Raw genomic sequence first — 10,442 nt, forward strand, 5'->3', positions numbered from 1 at the left:
CCAGTATTTGTTATCCTCTTCTCCCTTAGTAATGTCTGAGTGGGCACGTTGTACATCAAGTTAAAAGACATTTGCCATCTCCCTTTGCAGTTTGCAGCTCCCTTTCAATTTGCAGCTATTGAAAACCATGTAACTACTGGACAATGAGATGTTAAAAGGAAGTGTTGTGTGGGATTTCTGTGAAGGCTCCTTTCAGTGGAGGGATTGCCCTGTCATTTCCTTTGTTCCATGCTGTTGCCTGGGAGGTAGATGCAGTGGCTGAAGTTCTAGCAGCCCTCTTGGGCCATGAGGGCAAGCGTCCCACTCTAAGGGGGACAGTGGAAAGTGAGGCAGAAGGCACTTGAGTCTTTGGTCACCTAAGGGAGTGCCATACAGGTCACGAACTGCCTATTTCTGGGTTTCTTTTAGATGAAAGAAAAATAAATTTCTAATGTGCTCAAGCTACTGCTGCTTTTTTTTTTTAAGGAAAATCCTTTTTATTTATTTATTTATTTATTTATTTTCGGCTGTGCTGGGTCTCCACTGCTGCGTGTGAGCGTCACTGTGGCGAGTGGAGGCTACTCTTCACTGTGGCGTGTGGGCTTCTCATTTCGGTGGCTTCTCTTGTTGTGGAGCGTGGGCTCTAGGTGCCCAGGTTTCCATAACTGCAGCACCTGGGCTCAGTAGATGTGGTGTGTGGGTTTAGTTGCCTCGAGGTATGTGTCATCTTCCCAGACCAGGGATCAGACCCATGTCTCCTGCCTCAGCAGGCAGATTATTATCCATTGTGCCACGAGGGAAGTCCAGGCCACTGCTTTTAAAATTTGAATTTGATTTATTTTTAACTTCCCTGGTGGCTCAGATGGTAAAGCGTCTGCCTACGATGCAGGAGACCTGGGTTCAATCCCTGGGTCAGGAAGATCTCCTGGAGAAGGAAATGGCAATCCACTCCAGCATTCTTGCCTGGAAAATCCCATAGACGGAGGAGCCTGGTAGGCTATAGTCCATGGGGTCACAAAGAGTCAGACATGACTGAGTGACTTCACTTTCACTTTCACTTTAATTCTGGTAAAAAATAATACAAACTTTACCATCTTAACCATCTTTAAGTGTACAGTTCTGTAGCACCAGCTATATTTACATGAACTATTTTGTTTTACATTTTTTGTTTAGACAGAGTCAAGCCTAATCCTAACAAAGCACACTAGAAACTCTTTTAACTGACCTCCAATGAACTACTTGTTAAATTAAGGATACTCTCTACTTAGTAAAGTGGACTAGTTGTTGCCCATCACGCAATGCTCTCGGTTACTAAATAATTCTCTAGAACAATGTTTCTCACACTTGTGTATGACTTGCATTTCTGGATTCTGGTTCCAGTAGGTCTGGAGGTGGCCTGAGAATTTTGCTTTTATAACCATTTCCCAGGGGATGCTGCTGCTGCTGGTCTGGGGACACTTTGAGACTCACTGATATAAGGACACCCCAGTCTTCTGTCCCCGTCAGTGGAGCTGAATGTTACCAGGAATCAATTGTGTTTGCCATCAAACCTGTTTATTGTACTTGGAATTGTCTTTAGAATTGTAATGATGTAAACCTGCTTATAGGTAATATACTTGTGACTGTAATTTGAATAAATGTCATATAAACTTATGAAAACATAGTCAGAAAAATAACTCTTATTCTGGAACTAAACTGAGTACTTTGGAATTACTTGATATACATACCCACTAAAGGAGTACTGCCAAGTCAGGCTTGGTGCGGCAACTCTTAAAGAAAGAAAAGAATCGATAAAAACTGAGAAATGGTGCATTCACATTGCTTTAAAAGTGTCTTTAAATTATTGTTTTACTTTAAATAAATCAACCCTACAAACAGTAAATGTTGCCTTATGGCTATGGTATATCAAAAAAGATAAAGTAGGACTTCAACCAGTGAACCCCCTCTTTTTTTTCAATTAATTAATTAATTTTGATTGGAGGATAATTACTTTACAATATTGTGATTTTTTTTTTTGCCATATATCAGCATGAATTGGCCACAAGTATACATGTATATGCCGCATCCTGAACCCCCCTCCCACCTCCCTCCCTACCCTATCCCTCTGGGTTGTTCCAGAGTGAACTGAATCTTAAACAAACAAACAAACAAAAAAACCTTTGGAACATTGGCAAACGAATGCATGCTTAAATGTTTTAAATTAAAATAGCATTCTAAACTAAAATAATCCATTTAAATGAAAACAAGCTATTTAAAGTATGTTCCCTGTTGCCTTGCCTTTTCAGTTAACTGATGGTCTTAGCCTGGGTCACCCAAAATTTAGAGCCTGTGGAAATGGCTTATGTACTATTACTTTAATTGGAATGCAGCCCAAGCAAGACGAAAAAAAGGAAAGTGAGTCCAGGAAGGAGACACTAATGTGAAAATGCCCAGCGGAGCCAGCCTGCACTTGGAATCCAGTGGGACTGATTTCTTATAGGTTAATTTTCTGAGAAACTGCTCTTCAGCACAGTATGTCTGGATTAAGGAGGGAGAAGAATTGACTTGTCTCCCGTCTCCCATTGGTTAACGGTTTGCTGTGAGGGGTGTTAATTCCCTTACACTCCTGTCTGGGCATGAGTAGGCACCAGGGCAGGCTTCCTGGGCACGTGACCAATGAAGTCATAGCCGATCTCAGACTCAGACCCACTCTTGGGATTTAATGCTCTGTAGGTACTGCCTGGAAAGTCTTACTAATTTTATTTCTGAACTTGTGTTTTATAAGCGAAGTTTGAGGGATGACGCAGCCTGCGCCGAGGGGCTTGGTGCCTCTGCTCAGAGTGGTCTCTTCTTTTCCCTGCCTCCCTGAGATGGGTTCTCAGTGCCCGACTTTGTACTGCTTGGTCTTGGGTGGTGCCCTGGACCCTAGGAAGGGTCCACACTCACCTGGTGAGTATATCTCTGCTCGAGGGAGTGCCGCATGAAATAGCAGATAAAATATACCATGACAGGTCAAGAGAGAGACTTTGGAAGAAGAAAAAGGCTTTTATGCCTTTTGAACAAGTGACTTCACATTTTCAGTTTGTACCGCAAATTCTGCAGCGGGCCCTGCGGGCACGGAGTGGGTCTGTGTGTACTGTATCTTGGTGTTGGTGAGGATGCTCCAGGGCAAGGATGGGAGTGTGCAGCTTGGTGTGGAGCACCAGCTCTTGTGTGCCTCAGTGGGTCAGAGGCCACACGGAGAGGTCACTACCATTGCAGCTGTATCTGGAACAACTGGCCAAAGGCGGGTGGGTGAGACCAAGAAGGTCTGGACAGGTGCGCGACAAGTGCTGAGACAGCTTGCCTCTTCTATCTCTCAGGTTGGTTCTACCCTCTCCCTGTATCTGGCTCTCATACTGTGATATGTGGCCTTCGTTTTTGTGATGTGAAGATGTTTTTATGTCTTCCCTGAGAAAGGAGGTGCACATTCACGAGATGATGGCCTGCCATAAGTTCTGAAAAGATTTAGCAAAATGGCTACAACTGATGCTGCAACCTGCAACTTGTCCTATACTTGTAGTAGATATCCATCATCAACTTCTCCCTCTGCCACCCCTTCTAGATCCCTCTCTTCCTTGTCCAACACTCCACTGGTCTGAGTTCCTTTGCTGGTAGACTGACCTAGACCTTCATCTTTGGGGGATCAGAATCCTTAGTTGCCTTAATTTGATCAGTCACTGATAAGTCAACTCTCCATCCATTGTTATCACTGGGCAAGGAAGCACCAAGAGATATTCCAGTAGGTCCCTTGCCTTGGGTTTTAGACATACTCTGTCCTGTTCCATTGTGTAGTATCCATCCTAGCCTCTCATGCTAGTTAGAAATAAACTCATGTATTTGCTTGTTGGTCTACTGGATTGAGGAGATGAAAGTGACCAAGTAGGAGTCAAGGCTTCAAGGTTAGTAGAGGTCTTACTGTGTTTCCTAGCAGAAGTATCCTCACCCAGGACAGGGAGTCCTAACACAGCAGAGTCTAAGGCTAAAGGAATGAGAAGCACGAATTCTGAGCAATAATGCCGTGTCAGTAGCTCAGTGACAGTCTCTGCTCTTGGCAGTTTGGGCCTTCAGCAGTGGTAGTAGCTACATGAGTCTTAGTGAGCGGTAATTCATGCTATTTAGCCCATCCATAGCAGGGAGCATGGATGGAAGCTGTGGGTATAGCATGGGTCTACTGCACAAGCACAGTGGTGGCCAAGAAAGAAAGGCTGACTCATGTCCATAAGACAAGTCATCCTGTCCATCTGGTTGGTGAGAGCCTTAGCTGGAAGGAACACCCACTGAGGGTGTTAGCATGAGTCTCAGAGACCTAAACACTTAGTGTATACTTCTATAGATCCATCCACATACCCCTTCCCCAGACCACTTCTTTCTTTCTTACTGAAATATAATTGATTTACAATGTTGTGTTAATTTCTGGTGTACAGCAAAGTGATTCAGATATATATATATATATTTCCAGATTATTTTTCATTACAGGTTATTATAAGACATTGAATATAGTTCCCTGTGCTATACACTAGGATCTCGTTGTTTATCCAGACATCCTTATTTCTGATATTCCAATCTTGTTCTTTCAGGGCTTGACCATTAAGCCATTTTTGGCCACTGTTTAGGAATTTATGTTTATCTGTATTTCAGGCCCCTCCATATGAAATGGATGACCAAGTATACTGCTCAGAGCTCTGCCGACAGGGAGAATTTGCCTTCATCCCAGCCCTTTAGACCCACTCCTGAGTAATGCAGCTGTAGCATTTTGTTTTTATACCAATATACTGGTATTGGCCCATCTATGGACCACACCTGAGTCCTTTCCTCTTCTGTTAATTGGTATCAAGGAATCCTCTATGAGGCTGTGAGTCAAGGAAGAGGCGTTAATACACTAGAGGGAGGTGCAGGGGAATCTGAACTGCCTGTTTAGGTAGTTTGCTTATACCTTCAGGACTTGCTTGGGCCCAAAACTAAATACACATTTTCCATCATATAGTGGATTGCTGTATTTCTCTGACCTCATAATTCAGTGATCTAATCCCATCCAGCTTAGTGGGCAGTTCTCATAGTCACTTGTACAGTCAGTTGATGGCCCAAGATCAGTCAAGTTCTATGAGGTCTCAGTGGTACCAGGAGCTGTTTTTCAAATGAAGAATAGTCCTTGGCCACGGAAGATCTGGCCTTGCTTCACAACCCTCGTGTTTTGTGCTAACTTTCCGCCAAGGCTTTCCAGAGACTCTGCACAGCGTTCTCATCCACTGCAGATACTTCTAGCACTGCCTGCAGGGGCTGCTGGGCAGTAAGGTGGCAGAGCAGATGCACCTCTGCTTGGACTCGTGCTTTCAGAACCCAATCCCAGGTAGAAGGGTGAGGGCAGAGGGTAAGGCAGGAGAGGAGAGAGTGTGAATGTGTAGCAGTCAATAGGCCACCACTTGGGTTTGAAAACGACTGATTTCTCACGAGGAAAATGTTGTTTTCTATTTCTTTAATTTGTTGTTACATCTATATGAGATGATGGATTTGTTCACTACACCTATTGTGATAATCATTTCATGATGTATAAAAGTCAAACCATTATGCTGTACTCCTTAAACTTACACTGTGCTGTTATGTCAATTACATCTCAATGAAACTGGAAAGGGGAGAAAAAAAGGATGATTGATTTCTCAATCTTGTGAGATTATTTTCTGGCTGTCTTTGAATTTGATTTTTTTTTTTTTTCAGAGCAGTCCATAAGGAGATGAAAGGGAGAAGAATTTATCTGTCAGCTGCTCTCTTGCCTTAGTCAGATTCAACCCATGGGGCATTATTTGCCTCACATATGTGGGAGCTGAGGAGGTCTGCCTCAAAAGATGGGTCCTCAGGAAAAACCTGGAGGTTAGACATGTGATCTGAGGTGTGGACACAAAAGAAGATGCTCTTGGATTGTTGCAGCTGAGTTACTTCCTTGCATAAAATTCCCTGATATGCTCTGTCCTTAGTTGTGTCCAAGTCTTTACGATCCCATGGACTGCAGGACGCCAGGCCTCCTCGTCCATCACCAACTCCCGGAGTTTTCTCAAACTCATATCCATTGAGTCAGTGATGCCATCCAACCATTTCATCCTCTGTTGTCCCCTTCTCCTCCCACTTTCAGTCTTTCCCAGCATCAGGATCTTCTCCAATGAGTCAGTTCTTCACATCAGGTGGCCAAAATATTGGAGCTTCAGCTTCAGCATCAGTCCTTCCAATGAGTATTCAGGACTGATTGCCTTTAGGATGGACTGGTTGGATCGCCTTGCTGTCCAAGGGAGTCTCAAGAGTCTTCCCCAACACCCCAGTTCAAAAGCACCAATTCTTCGGTGCTCAGCTATCTTTATGGTCCAACTCTCACATCCATATTCAGACATGACTATTGGAAAAAACATAGCTTTGACTAGATGGACCTTTGTCGGAAAAGTAATGCCTCTGCTTTTTAATATGCTGTCTAGGTTGATCATAGCTTTTCTTCAAAGGAGCAAGCATCTTTTAATTTCATGGCTTCAGTCACCATCTGCAGTGATTTTGGAGCCCCCCAAAATAAAGTTAGCCACTGTTTCCACTGTTTCCCCATCTATTTGCCATGAAGTGATGGGACCAGATGTCATAATTTTGTTTTTTGAATGTTGAGTTTTAAGCCAGCTTTTTCACTCTCATCTTTCACTTTCATCAAAAGGCTCTTAGTTCCTTTTCACTTTCTTCTCTAAGGGTGGTGTCATCTGCATATCTGAGGTTATTGATATTTCTCCCAGCAATCTTGATTATAGCTCGTGCTTCTTCTAGCCCGGCGTTTCGCATGATGTACTCTGCATAGAAGTTAAATAAGCAGGGTGACAATATACAGCCTTGATGTACTCCTTTCCCAATTTGGAACCAGTCCATTGTTCCATGTCTGGTTCTAACTGTTGCTTCTTGACCTGCATACAGGTTTCTCAGGAGGCAGGTCAGGCAGTTCGGTATTCCCATCTCTAAGAATTTTCCACAGTTTATTGTGATCCACACAGTCAAAGGCTTTGGCATAGTCAATGAAGCAGAAGTTTTTCTGGAACTCTTGTTTTTTCGATGATCCAATGGATATTGGCAATTTGATCTCTGGTTCCTCTGCCTTTTCTAAATCCAGCTTGAGCATCTGGAAGTTCACGGTTCACGTACTATCAAAGCCTAGCTTGGATAATTTTGGGCATTACTTTGCTAGCGTGTGAGATAAGTGCAATTGTGCGGTAGTTTAAGCATTCTTTGGCATTGCCTTTCTTTGGGATTGGAATAAAAACTGACTTTTCCCAGTCCTGTGGCAATTACTGACTTTTACAAATTTGCTTGTGTATTGAGTACAGCACTTTCACAGCATCATCTTTTAGGATTTGAAATAGCTCAGCTGGAATTCCATCACCTCCACTAGCTTTGTTTGTAGTGTTGCTTCCTAAGGCCCACTTGACTTCACATTCTAGGATGTCTGACTCTAGGTGTGTGATCACACCATCATGGTTATCTGGGTTATTAAGTTCTTTTTTGTACAGTTCTTCTGTGTATTCTTGCCACCTCTTCTTAATATCTTCTGCTTCTGTTAGGTCCATACCATTTCTGTCCTTTATTGTGCCCATCTTTGCATGAAATATTCCCTTGGTATCTCTAATTTTCTTGAAGAGATCTCTAGTCTTTCCCATTCTATTGTTTTCCTCTATTTCTTTGCATTGATCACTGAAGAAAGCAACTCTACATTCAGATAGGTATATACCTTTCCTTTTCCCCTTTGCCTTTAGCTTCTCTTCTTTTCTCAGCTATTTGTAAGGCCTCCTCAGACAACCATTTTGCCTTTTTGCATTTCTTTTTCTTGGGGATGGTCTTGATCACTGCCTCTTGTACAATGTCACAAACCTCCATCCATAGTTCTTCAGGCACTCTGTCTATCCGATCTAATCCCTTGACTCTATTTGTCACTTCCACTGTATAGTTGTAAGGGATTTGATTTAGGTCATACCTGAATGGTCTAGTAGTTTTCCCTACTTTCTTCAATTTAAGTCTGAATTTGGCAAAAAGGAGTTCATGTTCTGAGCCACAGTCATCTCCCCGTCTTGTTTTTGTTGACTCTACAGAGCTTCTCCATCTTCGGCTGCAAAGAATGTAATCAAAATTGATTTATTTTGGATTGATTATATTCTTTGCAGCTGTGTCCAATAATTAGCATCAAATCTAGTGATGTACCTGGTCTGGTTCCTGCTCACCTCTCTGACTTTATCTTACTCGACTCACTTCCTCCACCAGTTGATTTCTTTCTGTCCCAAGTTTTGATGATTTTGCCCTTGCTGTTCTCTCTGTCTGGAGTGCTCTTCTCCTTGATCTGTGCCGGCTAGTTCTTCTAGAGTTCACTCCATCCAGTGTAGCCCACCCCTTTCTGTCCCACCACTCCACTTCTAATTCTTTTTTGTTGTTGTTGCCTGTGTTTTGTCTCTCACTGGTCGCCATTAGAGTTTGACTCCATGAGAGCAGAGAACTTATCCTTCTTTTTCACTCTTGTATTTGCTGCACCTGGACTAGGGTTTCGTGCAAAGTCCACTCCAGTCCTCTTGCCTGGAAAATCCCACGGACGGAGGGGCCTGGTGGGCTGCCGTCTATGGGGTTGCACAGAGTTGGACACGACTGAGTGACTTTACTTTCACTTTTCACTTTCATGCATTGGAGAAGGAAATGGCAACCCACTCCAGTGTTCTTGCCTGGAGAATCCCAGGGACGGTGGAGCCTGGTGAGCTGCCGTCTATGGGGTCGCACAGAGTCGGACACGACTGAAACGATTTAGCAGCAGGAGCAGGCACTCAGTACATATTTCTTTTTTTTTTTTTTTCAATACATATTTCTTAAATGAGTGTTTGAATAGTGATACTTGTAATGGCAGTATTTACGACTAAACCAAGACTTCCTCTTTACAAATACAACATGCTTAAAAGATATTATTTGTTAGATACTTTTTAAAAACAGCATCCTGTTTCCTGCTTTGACTGAAGAAAAAACACAGAGGACTAACAGTTGGCTGTCAATGGTCAGTTAGGTAAAGTAGGTTTTCCTAAGGAGGATTCAAATTTGGGCTCCATTTGTGCAACTAACTGCCAGAAACTTCATAGCTAATTTCCTATGGACCACATTGAAGTTTACACATATGTGTATCATAGAGATGACCAGGGCCTCTATTAGGCCAAAAAACAAACCAAATCAACCCTCCCCCCCAAACCTTCCCAAGCCCCTTCCTGTGCCAATAGAGCTATTCTGTTATGTAGAAAGCACATGAGACTTATTTTAGAACCATGGTATTACTACTGTCTAAAGCCTCTTGATGAACGTGAAAGAGGAGAGTGAAAAAGTTGGCTTAAAAATCAACATTCAGAAAACTAAGCTCATGGCATCTGATCTTCCTTTCTTGTTCTGCTCGGAATATTTTTTGAATTTTCATCAGACAAATATTACCCATTTAAGGGAAGCAACTGTGAGGGGCTTCAGTGAGACCTACATAAAAAGTCACAGGAAACATTTCCACTGCAACTAAGTAACCGTCTATTGAAATTCACTAGAAATAAATTACTGTGGATGTTTTCTCCCAGTGACACTGTTTTCTCCTAAGACATCAGTAGACATGCCTGTCTTTCCCTTTTCCTTTACAGGTGTAGGTTTGCAGAGTTTCGGAGTTTGTCCAGGTCTCAAAAAACCTGAACCATTTTTCTTTGTACCATGCAATAGTTAAAATTTAGAGCCATCAGGAAAAGACTCCAACTAATTTGGAAGATTTGGGGGAAAGCTGATTGTTTACCTCTACTGAAAGCAATTTGAGTCTGTAATCTCTATCCTGTAAAACTTCTTTCTTTGTCTTCCTGCCTTCAGAGGTGGGAGGTGGGTAACATTTCCACTTTGCAGAGCTTTCTATCCATATTTGTTCTCTCTAGATCATTCTCAGGATGATGATGAGGATTTAGTTGTGGGTGATGCACACCTATGCGCAATTTGAATGAACAGTCCTGTGCATTTCTAGCCGAGAATGTGACCAAGAAGTTCAGGATCAGTGCTTTATGGTTGGAGCCCGTTGGTCAGCGTGCCCTTTCTAAACATTACATGGGGTGTGACTAGAGCAGCATGATGCTCTTTTGTTTCCACGGAGGGTTTGGGAAACAGTAGGACTTTGAGTTCACCCCTCCCAGAGCAGAAGACTGAACTGAAACTACCGGCTGGAATCGCCCTGGTTCCTCTCTCGAGTAAATCACTTTCACATTTGTTGCAGCTGGCTCTGCTTGGTCCCTGAAGCGGCAATTGCACAACTTGCTGCACACGTCCTGTAGCCCTACCTTTGTGCTTCCGATCCCTCTTCAGTAAAATGTTCTCAGCGCACAAAAGCAGTGGCTGAAGCTTCGGGCAGAGAGGGAGGAGGGAGCCAGCCGGCTGCAGGGCGGCTGCAA

At 43.1% G+C, this 10,442-nt stretch overlaps 1 non-coding gene across 1 annotated transcript; it reads left to right on the forward strand.

The window, feature by feature from the left end:
* The first annotated feature begins 826 nt into the window (after positions 1-826).
* On the forward strand, positions 827-899 carry TRNAR-ACG (transfer RNA arginine (anticodon ACG)). The gene has a single exon. It is a non-coding gene; the product is annotated as a tRNA-Arg (tRNA).
* The last annotated feature ends 9,543 nt before the right edge of the window (positions 900-10,442 follow it).

The sequence above is a fragment of the Bos grunniens genome, chromosome 4 (genome assembly GCF_055505025.1).
Source record: "Bos grunniens cultivar Pamir isolate PY7600 chromosome 4, Bosgru_T2T1.0, whole genome shotgun sequence".
Lineage (NCBI taxonomy): Eukaryota > Metazoa > Chordata > Mammalia > Artiodactyla > Bovidae > Bos > Bos grunniens.